The sequence below is a fragment of the Rhynchophorus ferrugineus genome, unplaced genomic scaffold (genome assembly GCF_030347505.1).
Source record: "Rhynchophorus ferrugineus isolate W39M unplaced genomic scaffold, kcgeb_rfMv2 rfM8, whole genome shotgun sequence".
NCBI lineage: Eukaryota > Metazoa > Arthropoda > Insecta > Coleoptera > Curculionidae > Rhynchophorus > Rhynchophorus ferrugineus.
In genome coordinates, this window is record NW_027472587.1 from 13,431,832 (window position 1) to 13,448,701 (window position 16,870).

Below are 16,870 nucleotides of genomic sequence, written 5' to 3' on the forward strand. Positions count from 1 at the left end.
TATATCGTCCTTGGAAGGATTGTTAACAACTAATTTCAGAAATGGTTTTACTTTTCTTCCTTCTAACATATGGACTTTCTTAAAACTCTTTGCCATTAGGTGGTTGCATGTATTGTGATCTTTAACTTTTCAGAACCTTGCTACAAAAAGTACGTTTCAAACCGCGTGGGGTAGCTCTGATACCCCACTGTAACACTTCGATAACTTATATAAATTATGCATGGTTTTTTGCAAAGTTATAAAATAAAGCTCTAATAATTTGAACTGTTGTTTATTGTTAAAGAATATTCTCATTGAATTGAATTATTATTGGCCCTTAAATCATGATTTTTACAGTCATGGCATAAAAATGTTATCAAATGAGTTATTTATTTGTACTGCATGATATTTTGGTTTTTCCATTTCGTGACCTGGCGCAAAAGCTGCATCTTCGAGTTGCAAAATGTTGAATATCTCTAGCAGGATTTTCTTGAATCGTGACATTGCTGTTTGCAAGTAATAAATATGTTGCAGTTGTTACAGTTTTGTGAAAATTATTGCTATTTTGTTTCCTGTTTAGAACTTTTGGGAGTGCAAGTTCTTGTGCCAAGTTTTGTAAAAAAATCGTCGTCTACTTCGGTCATTACATTTCCATTTGCGGATATTTAGACATTGATATCAATAACTTCCATAAAAATTCTAAATAATCATCTTCTAGTTGAACGAACACATGAATATTCTCTGTCTTACAATGAGATATGCATTGTGCGCCTAGAATTTCGATGTAGATCGCGCGGGGAAACGAAGGTACCCCACGTAAATAAATTCAGTTTTTAGTCGCAAATTCTAACTAAATTCAAATACTTGTTTGAAAATAGGCTTAGTAATATATTTTCTAGGATTATCTGGAAGGAAAATCTCACTGAATTCGCCAATTTATGGAGTTCCATTGTAATTTTAAACGATCTCCTACGTATTTGGGGGATAATTTATTGATCTCCCGGCCGATATAATAAGATATAAAAATAGTTTATTTTAGAATTAGTGAGGTGTGAGTACGTGGCTCCCCGATGACTCACCGGCGAGCTTTAATACCTATAGTACATCGTCCTTGGAAGGATTGTTAACAACTTATTTCAGAAATGGTTTAATTTTTCTTCCTCCTAATATATTATCTTTCTTAAAATTCTTTGCCATTAGGTGGTAGGTATTGTGATCATTTGATCACTTTTCCGGAACCGTGCTGCAAAAACTACTTTTCAGACCGTGTAGGGTACTGAAATACCCCACTGTAACACTTCGATAACTTATATAAATTATGCATGGGTTATTGCAAAGTTATAAAATAAAACTCTAATAACTTGAACTGTTGTTTATTGTTAAAAACATATTTTCATTTTGATATTGAATTATTATTTGCCATTGATTCATGATTTTTACAGTCACGACATAAAAATGTCTTAATTTCGTCTCGATGGACACTGCAGATGGGTTATTAGCATGTACTGCACGATATTTTAGTCTTTTTATCCCGTAATCTGCATCTTCGATTTTCAATATGTTCAATATCTCTGGCAGGGTTTTCTTGAATCGTGACATTCCATAAAAATTCTAAATAACCATCTTCTAGTTGAACGAACACATGAACATTATCTATGTCTCACGATGAGATATCCATTGTGCGCGTAGGATTTCGATACGCAGCATGCCGTACGGGTAAACGAAGGTAATTAAATTAAATTCAGTTTTTCGTCGCAAATTCCAACTAAATTCAATTTGTATAAAAATTTTCAGGGATTATCCGGAAGGAACAAAAATCGAAGTAACATTTGGAGAGTGATTAAAAAGAAACCGTATCTAGGGTACCTAAAATACCATGCTCTATCACCGAAAGTTTAAAAATGCATTTACCGGCAATATTTTCTATACTTTTTTACAATTTTTCTAATCCTTGCGGTAACATGGCGATATCGTATTGAAAGAACGACTTTAGTTTCGCAGCAACGCAATCATCTCTCCACTGTCGTATTTCTTTAGTCGTATTTCGAACCCGTGTGACAACGAAGCCATGCTGCGTCGATCTGGATAAGTACCAATCAATAGATGCTATGTCTGTTGAACGCGCTGGGTGGGACATAATTTTCGATTCGGACTGCTACAGTGTATCCTCCTCAATTAATTAACGTGTGACCAATCGTCGTAATGAAAGAGGTCGATAGTATGCTCTGTAAGGCTTTAGCTCTGGGGATGTGGATCGCTCTCTAGGATTAGTCAGTGATATTTTGCTCCTACGAATGTTGCAGTAGATCCAATATTCATCGTCAGTTATAATTCGCCAGAGAAAATTATTCTTTTTTGTCTCATTGCAACCATAAACATTTGCATCTGGAAACAGTGGATTCTTAAATTGCTATGCTGTGTGAATTATTTTGGTCCTCCAGACATTTCTTTCCTATTGACATTAGAATCACCACTTGATAATCATCGAACCGTCAATTGTGATATGACAGAGCAGCATCACTATGGTCATGTCTGTGTAGAGTAAATAACTCAATAATACCAAGTGAAGAATTGTTATTTCACTTAGGAAAATATCCAAACCATAGAATTTAACAGTTAGCTTAGGTTAAATTAACTTTTGAGATAATATCTTGAATGTGTTATATCATATTAAAGTATCGCTTATCGCTAGTTCTGATGCAGCTAATCTAAATGAAAGTAACGTCGATTTCATCATGACCACAGGATGTCGTATAAACTGTCCGTAAAGTTGTGCCGTGAAAGGAAAACAGAATTGAGGCATAAAATGCCAATCTACCAAATAGATCGTATATCAGCTTTATTGCAACTCTTCACTCGAACCGAATTTGGTTTTGAAATTTTTACGCTTCCCAGCAATAATATTTTGTTACTGCAATAAATATTTTTATATCGCCATATATATATGTTTTATTCGATTTTTCGAAACATTTCATTCAAACTCGATTTCAATTTTAATTGGACTTTTTTGCCACGTTTTTTAAATACATAAACCATTTATATCTAAAACACAGTTTATAAAATAGGGATACAAATAAATGTCTTCTTACTTTTGTTAAAATTGTTCAATGTAAAAAGCCATATCCAAAGATTAGACACTTTTTATAGCTTTGCCATGTTTGATGCTGAGTTTAGCACACAGTGACGTTCACCGGTTTTTACTTTGTTCAATTAGTTTTTATACTTATTTGTTCTTTAGTAGAGAACATCAGCAGCAGACAACAGGAAAGTACGTGTGTATGGTATGAATTATTAATAGAATTGTATAATATAGTACCACAAATTACTATGTCCTTGCTAAAAATGGCCATATTTGTGTACATTTATACTTATAAATTTCTGATATTGCATAATGGGAATGTCATGAATTTTTAATAGAGTGTAAATGGAAGATGTTGCTAATATACAGTGTGTGAAATAAATTGATAACATTGTTATTTGAAGCTTAGTGATTTATTTATTTTTTTGGCTATATAACAGTTTGGAGCAGATAAATAATGCAGAAATATAGAAATAATAAATCGTATAATACATTTTATTGCAGTAAATGGATTATTACAATATAAACAAAGAAAAATTAATCTAAGTAAGATGCAATTGAATTATAAATAATATATCTAAGTTATCTAGACTACATATTTATTTAGATCATCTTTGACAAAATCCTGCCATACCAGATATTTTTTTTTGAGATTGATTAACATCATAAATCATAATAAGCTGAAAATAATTTCAAAAAGTGATATTTAGCATCTAAGATGATTTTGTTGATCGTTGGCCAGTTGGTCAACAAAATGTGCAACACCGTGGATGTATTTAACTTTGCCGGTTGAAGGATCATTAACAATGGAATGTCATGCTTATTTTCTACTGTCGTATGTGTGATCTCTCTTCGAAAAAGCAAGCAGCATAAATTAATGAAATGAATTGAATTATAGAGATATATTTCCATTACCGTTTCTCCTTTTCGGTGTCCTTGTACAGTAACCCGGTAATGATGATTATTAGCTATTGACCGATTATTAGCTTTCAGTGATTATAAATGATTCCCAAATTATTTCTTTGGCAATATCTTCCAGTACATAAAGAATTTTTTCAACCCTTGAAATACGAGAAAGTTCAGTAATTTTTATTTGTATGTATTGACTGTAAAATTGTAGGCGTATTTACTTATTATTACAACTTCATTTTAATTTTTTATATTTCAATAGTTTGTGATGGTCCACTATTGCCTTCTTGACTATCCTTTAACACCAAAATCACCTTTTTTATGTACAGAAATGTTAATACCAACCAAATTATAGCGATTGCTACAACCCTTTAGGCCACCACTATTATACCTACATCATGTACAAATGTTGAAAAGGCTGGCGGATTGATACGACGACGTCTCGCTCATTTTTCTTTTCTCTACCCCCTTATAACAGTACCGCTTCCACAGCGCTACCGTACTTCCTATATAACCTAACCTAACCTAACCTAATATCCTTAGACTCCAGGTACAATTGAACCAAGCGATAGCGTTCTAGCTGATCAACCTAGTAAACGGTAAAACAACCAAAAAAAACCTAATATCCTGTCCATTTTCCCGCCGACCACATGTAACACTCAATATCGAAATCAACAAATTGATATTCAACCAGTGTTTTCATGGAATGGAATGAATTCCTTCCTCAAAATAGTAGTGAGTGTTCGGACAAACGATCGCATCACAAACCACACATTCCGACTGAGCAGACAGAGATTCCTACAAAATTAACAGTTAAGTTAGGTTATACCTATTGAATAAAATATAATAAAGAGGTAACAACCATATTTTGTAACTGTGCCGAATCTTTTCGTAGAGGCCAAACATAGAACATTAAAAGATCATATAACATCTTTAGACGGAATGTTTTCGCCGAGAAATATTTTCGTTCTTTATGCAAAAGATATGGGCCAATAAAACGAGAAAAACACTGGTCTGGGTAATTTTACACGATATAAACCTTATCTCGTAAACTGGTAGTAAAATTTTTATGCCCAAAAAGGAGAAACGGATAGTCAATGTTGACTATAAGTTGCAAAAAAAAAACATTAAAATAACGGAAAATATGGAGAGAAAAATATTTCACTCGTTGACAGAAATATGTTCATAGTTTTGTTCGTCGAGGTTTTAAGTTTTACTGTTACATGAAAATTATTATAGTGTTTTAGGTGTTGTAATGTAATTGTTATTTTTATATCTATATTGGTTGTTTAAATTATCTACCTTAATAACTTTTTTAGGTACTTACTATTAACCAATTATTGAGTATTATTTCTATATATAATCAATTAAAAACATCTTTAGTCATTACTAAGTTGTGTACATGTGTCATGTATAGTGTGTGTTCTCTAAGTCTCGATGTACAAATTCCGTCCATTTTCCCAATTCTACAGCTATTTTTCTTCTGTTGTGCAGTATCTTGCTTATACATTCATCTCTGGTTCTCAAACATCGCTCTTTAGTCTTTCTCCTCTACGTCCTTGCTTCCTAGATTCACTATACTGATTTTTATATTGTTATTACAACGATTATTACGTATATATCTTATTTTAAATCGTTTTTTTTGTCTTAAAAGTGTAACTTTAATTATTTTTTAGATTTTACTGAGTTCCTTATATCCTTATGAGTCCAGGTGTCGATTTTTGTTCGACACCTGGACGCTTTTGAGGTATTCTATATTAATAGTTTGTATCTCTATGTATCTATGATTGCAACCGAATATTTTGGTTGTGTAGTATGGCATGTATTACAAAAATAACAGTTTTAATAAATAAACATTATTAGAGACTAATTTATAGTTTATTCAAAACAGAAGTGAACCCACGTCATCTGAATTGAGGAAAAAATCCAACATAAAAAAGATAGTTAGACAAAAATATTATGTAATACAATTTATTTTAACATCATAGTACATCTAATGCATATATTATCGAATAATTTAAAACTACAATTAAAAATCTAAACTTATCTGGTTTGAATATCCTTCTCGACCTGAATGTATATTGAAATAATTCTTTGCAATAACCCATATCAACTTAATTGGATTATATAGGATAGGGAGGAACACGTAATACTCTGTGGCCATAACGTTCAGTAATCTGGTCTACTATGTATCTTTCCCCAGTGTTATTTCTAAAAATTTAAATTACATAAAATGCAATTAAATATTTCATTTATATTTACCGAGTAACAATTTGAAATAGTTCACTCTTTAACATGGTTTCTTGAAAACTTATTTTACATACTGTAAGCCATTCCTTAATTGCAGCCTTTGTTGGTTCACTTGTTAGTCCATTACAATAACTGATGGTTCCTCCAAGTTCTTTAAAAGCTGATTATTAAACCATTGCAAAACAGGTTGTGGTTCATTTATCCAAGGTAGTCAGCCTTGTACTTAGAGGAATACACTAATTCTACACCAGGAATAAACCTTTCCTATTTACAGAATGAATAACTATATGTCTGCAATGAATTGTTAATAAATATTATGACTAACAAAAGCTAATCGATATTTATTCCAACGTTTACCTTTTTCCATCAACTTTTGTTGTCTTTGCATTATATTAATCATCATATTGCCATGAATGACCCAATGTACCATTCTGAAGTATCCATGTATCATCTAAATATACAAATTGATATAACAATTCTTCTTTAATTTTGTGGTATGCGTTTAAAAATTGTATTCTTTCAAAAGCAATCTCTGAAAATTCCATTGAACCCGGTCGTATGGTATCTTTACATCACTTAAATCCTATATTACCCAAGTGTCTATGAAGGAATGTTCTACATCCCTCAAAGAACTGCATATCTTTCAGCTTTTTATGAATACTTTCAAGACTAATAGTTTTCTCTGAAATAATTGTATTAAATTATGTTTAGGCCGAAAAAAAACACTTACTAATTTTTTACATTTCGGATATTTGATCTCCGATACAGCTAACATCAAGGTGATCTTAATTCGCCACCCGTTGCGCGTAAAGACGGTTTCCTTTTGGTGAATTTAAGGTTATATTGTTTTTTATATTTTTTGATATTCTGTGATCGGGTCCATACTATTATTCAGTGCAGCTGGAACACGCTAAAAATATTTTCAATGAAGACCGCGGCGATTTGAAATTAATTAAAACAACTTTTGCCGGTTTATAACCCGCAATTATAATATTTTGTAGAATTTTGCAGACGTTTAACAAAGGAGCGACTTTTGTAGGCTCATTCGGTTGCAAATTCGAACTTGTCAAACAACATTCTGTCTCATTTTAACTAGAATAAAATGTGAAGGAAACTATTGTCTCAGTGTAAAACGAATTTACAATTTTTGACAGGCATATATTAATGACGTGAGTTCATTGCTGTTCTGAATAGACTATAGGGCTGATGGGGTCGGCTAAATATATACATGGATTTATGCTATTGCACAGATAAACTGTAGGTTAGTCGGCAACGACCAGTAACGATGTAATAAATAAATTAAAAAAAAAAATTCTATTGTTCTGGTGATATTTTTTCTGCTATTGCTAGAGAAACATATTTCCAGACTGGATATCTGCAACGGCGGCTACGCATGAGTAAAGGATGTTATGTATTCTTTTTTTTAAGATAGGTCGTAAAATGTATACGCAACGAAAAATCTGTACAATTTTCGAAGACCTGTTTTGACAATAGGTGCGTTTTAATATTAAATCTACGTGGATATAAAAAAAATTGAAAGGACACGATCCTATTTATGAATGTAAACGAAATTACGATATATTTACCTCAAGAGCTGCATAAAAGCGGAAATACCGGCCCTGGCTATACGGACGGGAAAGGGTGGAGAATAAGCCTGGATATGAAGAAAGCTGACGCGACAATATAATCCGTTGGCGGGATTGACAGGCATCAATTTCTCCCCATCTCTTAACGTTTGCCGTCGGTTTATAGTGAGATGGCTTATATTAGCGCTGTCGTAAAAGAAAAAAGAACCGAGCACGTGTGTGTGACTGCTGCACGTTGCTTTTCATTTATTTTATTAGAGAACAAAGGCACATGAGATTTTGTTATTATATACGCTTCTATGTATTTTTCTTAATATTAGTAGACTTATTATATAAGTATATCCTATTAAAATTGTCTTGTACTCTTAATTATGTCACAAATGTTACTAATTACACTGTGTGAACAGTTTTCCTTATTTCATTGTTAAAAGCGTTTTGTTTTTTATGTTTGTAGGACAATAGAGGCACCAAAAACCACTATGGAGTTAATGATTGGCTAAAGAGGACTGTCTTTATTTGTGGTTCATTAAACGTTAAATATGAACCTTTTATTCAACTGGAAAATGTGATTTTTCCACCTTTACATATATAACTTGGTTTAATGAAAACTTTTTGTTAAGTTCATGTATAAAAATGTTCATGTAAATATTTTTTTATTTGAAAAGTTTTTCCTCTAAATTATGTGATGCTAAATACAAACATGACATTTTTGTTGGGCATCAAATAAGAAAATTCGCACAAGCAATGGATTCAATGAAAACCTTACAGTGAAAAAATTTAGGGCTTCTAAAGAAAGTAATTAGCAAGTAGATTTCGATGCGCAAGGCATAGCACGTTTTTGGAGGCCGGTGAGGTTTGAAGGTGCGAGATTTCAAAGGTTATTGGATATAGAACCGACACAAACCCAAAAACAATTGGCAGAAATGTTAAATGTGGTCCAAGAAAGGATTAGCGACCGAAGAGCAATGCGGTAAATCCAGAAGATGAGATAACGTTTGCCATAGCAATGAATGACAGGCAAATTGAAAATCAAAAAATCGTCTATTAAATGGTACATCAAAGGTATGATTGGAAGTCACTTCTGCATTGAATAAGCACCTGGCGAGAAGCACGACTCCCACCTGGCGAAGCCGGCCGATCGACTTCCAAGGCCAAATAGTTTTGGTCTCAAGATAATGCTCTATGTTTGGTGGGACCAGACCGTGTATTACGAACTGTTGAGATTTGGTAAAACATTGTCTATTGACATACTTGGCGAACACGTCACGTGCCTTAGTTATAGTGTGAATATTATTTACGCTTAAATGCTGTATCACTATACTATGGCAGCCGATATCTTTACATACCTATTGCATATTCAGTGATTTCAAAAGACACGTATGAAAACGTGAAACCAAAAATTGTTGCTATATTGCTTGGACAATAGGGAGGTTTCACGGAGTAGTTAATAGTGATCCTTATCGATAATAAATGATCAGTTTGAACCATGCGTTGATCAAAATACGTCCAGAACAGATCCGAAGACACAGCAAAGTGATTTTATACCATTATAACGCGCCGGTAACCTAAAAATCAGTAATGACTTTCCGACAACCTGCTATAATTTGAATGTAGAATATGTAAAAAAATAGGTTATAAGTTAAACATACAGGAGTTTTACAGAAGTAGTATATAAACTGAGAACGATTCAGGTAAATGCTAGATCAATTAACAGGTGAACTGAAAAGTCCCAAGCTTGACACATAGATGGCTCTACTAGAATTAAATCCATATGTTTTTAGTTAGCTCTAACCCTCAAAATATGCGTGTATAGATTTGATAGCTGTCGGATCATTAGTTTGTGACTTATAGCATTTTGAGTGAAGCAACTCTTGCTATTGTGAAAAAAATTGATAAAAAGGCATTTCGCGTGCTGATAAAATATTGCCTTTTAAAGGGAAAAAGTACAGTTGAAGCGGAAGCTTGGCTTGATGCCGAGTTTTCGCATACTGCCCCAGGAAAATCAACCATCAAGGATTGGTATGCTCAGTTTAGACATGGTGAAATGAGCACCAAAGACGATGAATGCAGTGGGCGCCCAAAAGAGGTTGTTACCGACGAAAACATTTAAAAAATCCACATAATGATTTTGAATGGCCGTAAATTGAAATTGAACAAAATAGCAGACACTCTAAAGGTATAAAATGAACCTGTACATCATATCATTCACGAATATTTGGATATGAGAAAGCTCTGGGCAAAATGGGTGCAGCGCGAGCTCACTTATGACCAAAAACAACGACGAGTTGATGATTCGGAGCAGCGTTTGAGAATGATCAAGCGTAACAAACTCGAGTTTTTACGTCGATATATGATAACGGATGAAACATGGCTCCATCATTTTAGTCCGAAGTCCAATCGACAGTCATCCGAGTGGACTGGACACGATGAACCCGCTCCAAAGAGTGCTAAAACGCAATAGCCGGCTGGCCATATTTGCATTTTGTAATGCGCATAGAATAATTTTCATTGACTACCTTGGAAATGGAAGGACCATCAACAGCGACTATTACATAGTGTTATTGGATGTTTTGAAGGACGAAATCGCCTAAAAACGACCGAGTTTGAAGAAAAAGTAAATGCAGCACCAAGACAATGCGCCGTGTCAAAAGTCAGTGGAAACGATGGCAAAAATCCATTAATTGTGTTTCGAATTTCTTCCTCATCAACTGTATTCTTCAGATCTTGCCCCCAGCAACTATTTCCTGTTCTCAGATAGCAAAAGTATACTCGCTGGGAACAAATATTCGTCGAATGCAGAGGTGATCGCCGAAACTGAGGCCTATTTTGGAGCAAAGGACAAATTGTATTACAAAAATGGCATCGAAAAGTTTATGGGTCGCTATAATCAGTGCATCACCCTTGAAGAAAATCACATTGAACAAAAAAAAAACTAATTATACCAAAAAAATGTGTTTTACTATGGTAGGCCGGGAACTTTTTAAATGACCTGTTATATATTACAAATTATTGAAGTCAATATCGAAATAATTTGGTATAGTAACAAAAAATTGGCATCGAACGCGATTATCTCAGACAAACGCCGGAAATAATATTTTTCGGCGAATTTATTATCATAAAATCTGATTTATCCCGGATAACCAACCCTTCCCGTCGCTATTTTCGGTTGCCCCTTGCGGATTTTTTTTGTCAATAAAATATAATAGGCAATAACTCTCGAACTTTCCATTTCCGCCCGGGAAGCTCCCTTAATCACGGACACTAATCTTCGGGGATGAAAAATAGCCGTGTCAGAGTATACAAATTACGGCTTACTCCTGAGTCGTTGGCGGGCAACCGATTTTTTCTCCCGCCTTCGTCTTAGGAAACCGGGCGCGAAAAATAGCCCTAATTGCCTGATGCCTTTTTAATTTCGTTTAGGGTCGAACCGGTGGAGATTAGATCGCGCGACGATTTATGTCCGAGCAAATCTTTCAAGCTTTTCCCCAGATTTGGCCGGGCAATTTTTGCTCGTTCGGAACGGGAGCCCATTCCTCCCGCAAAAAGCATCGTCATTAAGGATTATTTAGAGTTTTAATTTATTCCTATCTTAATTTTTCTATACATATAGTCTATTCAAAATAGCAGTGAACTCACGTCATCAATATGTCCTTTCGAAAGTTGTAAGTTCGCTTTATATTCATACAATATTTCCTTCTCATTTTATACTAATTAAAAAGAGATAGAATGCAGTTTGACTAGTTCTAACATGTAATCGAATGAGTCTGTAAAAGTCGTCTTTTTATCAAACGTGTTTAAAATTTTTCAAAATACGATTATATAAACCGGCAAACGTTGTTTTGACACTTTGGTTCAGCGCAGTGTATAAATAGTTTTAGCGTATTGCAGCTACACTGCATATTAGTACGGACAAGGTCACTAAAATATCTCAAAAAAAAATAAAAAAAGAATATAACCTTAAATTCACAAGAATGAAACCGTCTTTATGCGAAACGCGTGATGAATCAAGATCAGTTTGATGTTAGCTGTATCAGAGATCAAATATACGAAATCTATAAGTAGTTTTTTAGTATAAGTAATTAGTACAATTATTTCAGAGAAAATTGTTAGTTTGGAAATGATCCATAAAAAGCACAAAAGATGTATAGCTATTTGAGTGATGTAGAACATTAATTCATGCACTGTTGAGTAATACAAGATCTGGAAGTGGAGTAAAGATAACCATTGAAGGGGTTTAATGGAACTTCCAGACATAGAATAATCTAATTTTTAAAAATATATAACAAGATCAAGGAATAACTATTATATCTATTTGTATATTTAGATGAGACATGGATATTTCGGGATGGTATATTGGGTCACTCATGGCAAGACGATGATAAATATAGTGTAAAGACAAAAAAAGTTGATCGAAAAAGGTAAACTTTGGAATAATTATCGATTAGGCTTTTTTAGTCATAACATTTTGTATTGTCACTTACTTTTTTAGAAATAAAATAATATACATGGTAGATCTTATTGCCTTCCTCCCTCTGCATATTAATCACTTCATATTTAATTCAATTGTGTTGATATGGGGAATTGCAAAGAATTATTACCATAGATATTCAAGTCGAGAGGGATATTCGGACCAAAACTGTCTGGATTTATGGAAAGAAGCATTGTCGACAATAACACGTTCGGTTTGGATGAGCTCGATAAGACACATTGAGAAAGAAATTGTGTAATTTTGAGTTTTTGATAGATTGAAAATAAACAGCTTGTGGCGACCGCCACGACCCTTTAGGCCACCACCAATTCACTATCAACAACTACAAAGGTTGGCAACGCCGGTGGATTGGTACCATGCAGTTCTGGAGTATAAAAGGCCATCACGACGACGTCTCGCTCTCTTTTCTTATCACCGTCCCCCTGTAACAGTACCACTTCCACAGCGCTACCGTACTTCCTTCACCTTAACCTAATATCCTGTCAATTCTCCCATCGACCACATGTATCAATCGTAAGTTAAAATAAACAACTTTGATTCAACCAGTGTTTTTAGTTCCCGTGCAAATTCCTTCCAAAAATGGTAGTGAGTGTTCTGATAAATAATCGCCGCGGCAGCCACACATTCGACCGACCCACCGACCCGACGAACATTCCTACAATTGGTGACCCCGACGTAATCAAAGTGCCTAACAGGTAAATCAACTCAACATAAGCCACTCGACAGGTGCTTGACACGTGCTTGGAAGGATAGCACGAGGAACGGAACTCATCAACATCACGTGGTCGACGACATCCCACGAGACTAGCCTGATGGACGAAAACCGCAGAAGCCCATCATGTATACCAGCAACACATGAGCACCCTCGCATCACGAAACGGGACACGTAACACATTTACAGGTACCCTCAAACAAAGCTAAACGCCTCAAGACGAACGACGTCCTGCTACAGCTCCGATGGCAGCTGATCCCGTAAAACTCCTCGCTCAGGTTGGGATCCCCATCTCATCAGCAGTTCCCGGGCGTTTGTTTGCGTGATTGCGGGTGCATTCCGGAACTTGCACCACATATAGGTACGTTCCACGGCTGTTCCACTAGGAGGGGAGTTATGTGGCGACCGCCACGACCCTTTAGGCCACCACCAATTCACCATCAACAACTACAAAGGTTGGCAACGCCGGTGGATTGGTACCATGCAGTTCTGGAGTATAAAAGGCCATCACGACGACGTCTCGCTCTCTTTTCTTATCACCGTCCCCCTGTAACAGTAACACTTCCACAGCGCTACCGTACTTCCTTCACCTTAACCTAATATCCTGTCAATTCTCCCATCGACCACATGTATCAATCGTAAGTTAAAATAAACAACTTTGATTCAACCAGTGTTTTTAGTTCCCGTGCAAATTCCCTCCAAAAATGGTAGTGAGTGTTCTGATAAATAATCGCCGCGGCAGCCACACATTCGACCAACCCACCGACCCGACGAACATTCCTACAAGCTTAGTATTCATTCACTTGAGTAGTAATGCTGAAAGTGGCAGTTATTTAATAAAGCTTTATGAATGTTGGTTTATTATTGAATTCTGACAATTACCAAGGCATATTCTTTAACTGTAGGAAATTGTATTATAGAGTGTAAAATCTTTATATGCGTATGTTTTATTGTTCCGAATATACATGAACGTTTGGTTAAAATATATGAAATAATGCTGTTTTGTAGATGTGGCCAATGATTTAAGGATTCAAAACATCGAATTGATGGGTCACCCGCCGTAGAGCCCTGATTTGGCACCCAATGACTTCTTTTTGTTCCCATCCGTGAAGAATAAACTGCGTGGCCAACGATTTTCATCGCCCGAAGAAGCTAGTGAAGCGTTCAAAAATCATGTTTTGAGGATACCTCATTCAGAATGGAGTAATCGTTGCAGTTAAGTAACTCTGTAATATTAATTGAAATATGTTTCGTAACATTTATTTTTACCGAAATATATAAAAATCATTCGCGATCTAAACCGAACTGAATGGTTTAATCCCCAGATCGATACGAACAATTTCCATTTCGTCGATTTCCCGCTGAAAAGACATTTCTTTATAAAGGCAAGAACGTTTTGTACGATGTACTAGAAAAGCCTTGACGAATTCGGACTATTAGAACGGCATCGGGCCTGAACGAGTCGAACATGTTCGAATGGCGTTGCATCATTACTCTCGTCGGAGCAGACGGTTTCTATTGTAGCGGTGCATCTATTTTGGATTGGATAAAATATAATAGAAAAGCGGCATTTGTCATTTCGACTGGCGCAACGGCGAATTTAAATTTCACCGTGGATTATTGTGTATACACACGTATGCACGGTGACGACTATCCGTTTCCATTTTCAATTTAACCATTTTCCACCGTAATTTTGTGTATATGACTAAGCGGGATACTTAAAATCGATATTATGTATCTCATATGAGTTATGAAATGTTTAGGGTTTAAAACATAGGCCTATATTTTATTTGAAAATTACACAAGTATGTTATACGCAGGTTTGGACCTGAGCAACGAGATGCTGTGTATAAGAGAGAAAATATTTTTAACAAACAAACTGAACCGACTTCAAATAATGAATATGAATGAATAATGAATAAGAAACTTAAAAAAAATTAAACCAAAAAATTGTCAAACTTAGATTTTTGAGGAAAGAAAAAACGTTTTAAATAAAATATGTACATAATAATCGTTGTAATAACTAATCATAAATAAACAACACAAACAACAAACAAAACCTTATTTAACATATTTACTACACGTGATCTAATCAACCGATCAGTTCGAACTCAGTACGAATAACAAATTCAATTTGTTTTGTTCATAAATTAGTTTTGTGTATATGACCGGTTCATCAATAACATTAAACACAAATATCTGATTATTTTAGATAAAAAATATGTAAACATTTTGTACGTGCTTTCCAAAATTAGTTTAGTTTTCGAAATGTTTGTGATAAAGGCGACAGGACAATTCTCCTACTGTTCTGATATTCGCGGGTTCGAATCCTGCTGGGGCATGGTCGTAAAATAATGTTTGTGATTGTTTAACATTTGTCCTTAGGCAAAAGTGTCAAATCTGACAAAGAAAATGATCTCAGTCACGCCAGTAACTAGGCTGGGTAAGACCGGATGTCTTCTGAGGTCATTTCTTAGTTGGGCACTCGTTAGTCGGTGGGCTTAATGTCGAGGACCGTGGTTCGAAGTCCACCATAAACTGTTGGTTCAGCCCAGATAATATCTATATAAAAAAATTCATTACTTCACTATTTTTGGATCAGTTTCACGCTTTACCTATGCCCGAAAATCCCTGATATCACTTTTCGATTTTCTGTATATCTTGATGCAACCGATCTTGTTACTCGTCGCTCGTGTATCTGCGTTCTTCAATCATTTTTTGTGCATGTATCTGGACAAATTAATGATACAACAGACAGATGCGTCAGGATATTTATACTGTAGTACTGTCTTTGCATGTATACCGACAAACTCGAAAACTACAACCAACTTTAAACCAGCTAGAACACAGTGATTGAAGATCTATGTGCAGGGGAAACAAATAACGTTAAATATATTTCTCATTTACTGGGTCCAAGTGATGATCCGAGTTTGTAAACTTATGTTACATTATTCTAACGGATATTAGTTACGATTTATTGAAACGACTGTACATATAACAACCTTTCACTTTCCTAAAGACTTTGGCCTTAGCTGAAACTCTCGCAAAACCGTTGATCTCCATAAAACAGGAATATGGTGTGATCCCAGAACAGTACAAATTCTGGAGCGATACCACTTGCCAAGTGTCTAAAATATTCTTTTAAATATTAGCGATAATAATTACAGGTTATAAAATGGCCTCTTTAATCAGTTACGTCGAGCAGGAGTTCGTTGCAGGCGCAGCGAGTGCGACAGCAGACAGGCCTCATTCTGGAAGAAAACGGATGTCTCGTAGAGCTTAAAATGTGGCTCTGGTGAGCAATAGTTTCTGCAGAGTCTCCAAAACCATCAATTAGGAAACGTGGTTCCCAATTACACATAAGCAGTTTAGTTCCAAAATTGCTACCGAGAGAACCTCATCAACGAGTTGAGAATATTAATGCAATCCTAAGGGTGTCTGGTGAAATTGAATATCTTTCGGAACACAAAATCCTCAATTATTTCATGAAACATCATTGCATCCACTAAAAACAATTCTATGTTGTGATATTCATGCTGGAAACGTCATTGATCCCTATTTTTGTGAAAATGACCAAAGTGTTGCAATTACTGTTACTGCTGAACTGTACCAAGACATAATTCGAAATTTTCTTGTACCTGGAATGAAAGAGCAAGGACTAGAGACATGTGGTTACAGCAACATGGGGGACGACGGATGGATGGATGGATATTGGATGAGGTTCTTCCACGAAGGCTAATAAATCGTGATGTGGCGAATTAGCAGCGCCAGACCCAAGCCCCAAACGATTCAACAACTTAAAGACAATATTCGTCACGAAATTAAAGAAATTCAGTCTCAGATGTTGGAGGATGTCATGTAAAATG

The 16,870-nt window shown here is 35.2% G+C and overlaps 1 protein-coding gene and 1 long non-coding RNA gene across 11 annotated transcripts in view; both read right to left on the reverse strand.

The window, feature by feature from the left end:
* The window catches only part of LOC143200833 (uncharacterized), a 623,832-nt gene that overhangs the window by 257,978 nt on the left and 348,984 nt on the right, over window positions 1–16,870 (reverse strand). The window lies entirely within an intron of this gene.
* Window positions 6,022–6,722, reverse strand: LOC143201388 (uncharacterized). Its single transcript, XR_013006942.1, has 3 exons — window positions 6,575–6,722; window positions 6,230–6,508; window positions 6,022–6,178 (listed from the first exon to the last, which is right to left on the reverse strand). It is a non-coding gene; the product is annotated as an uncharacterized LOC143201388 (long non-coding RNA).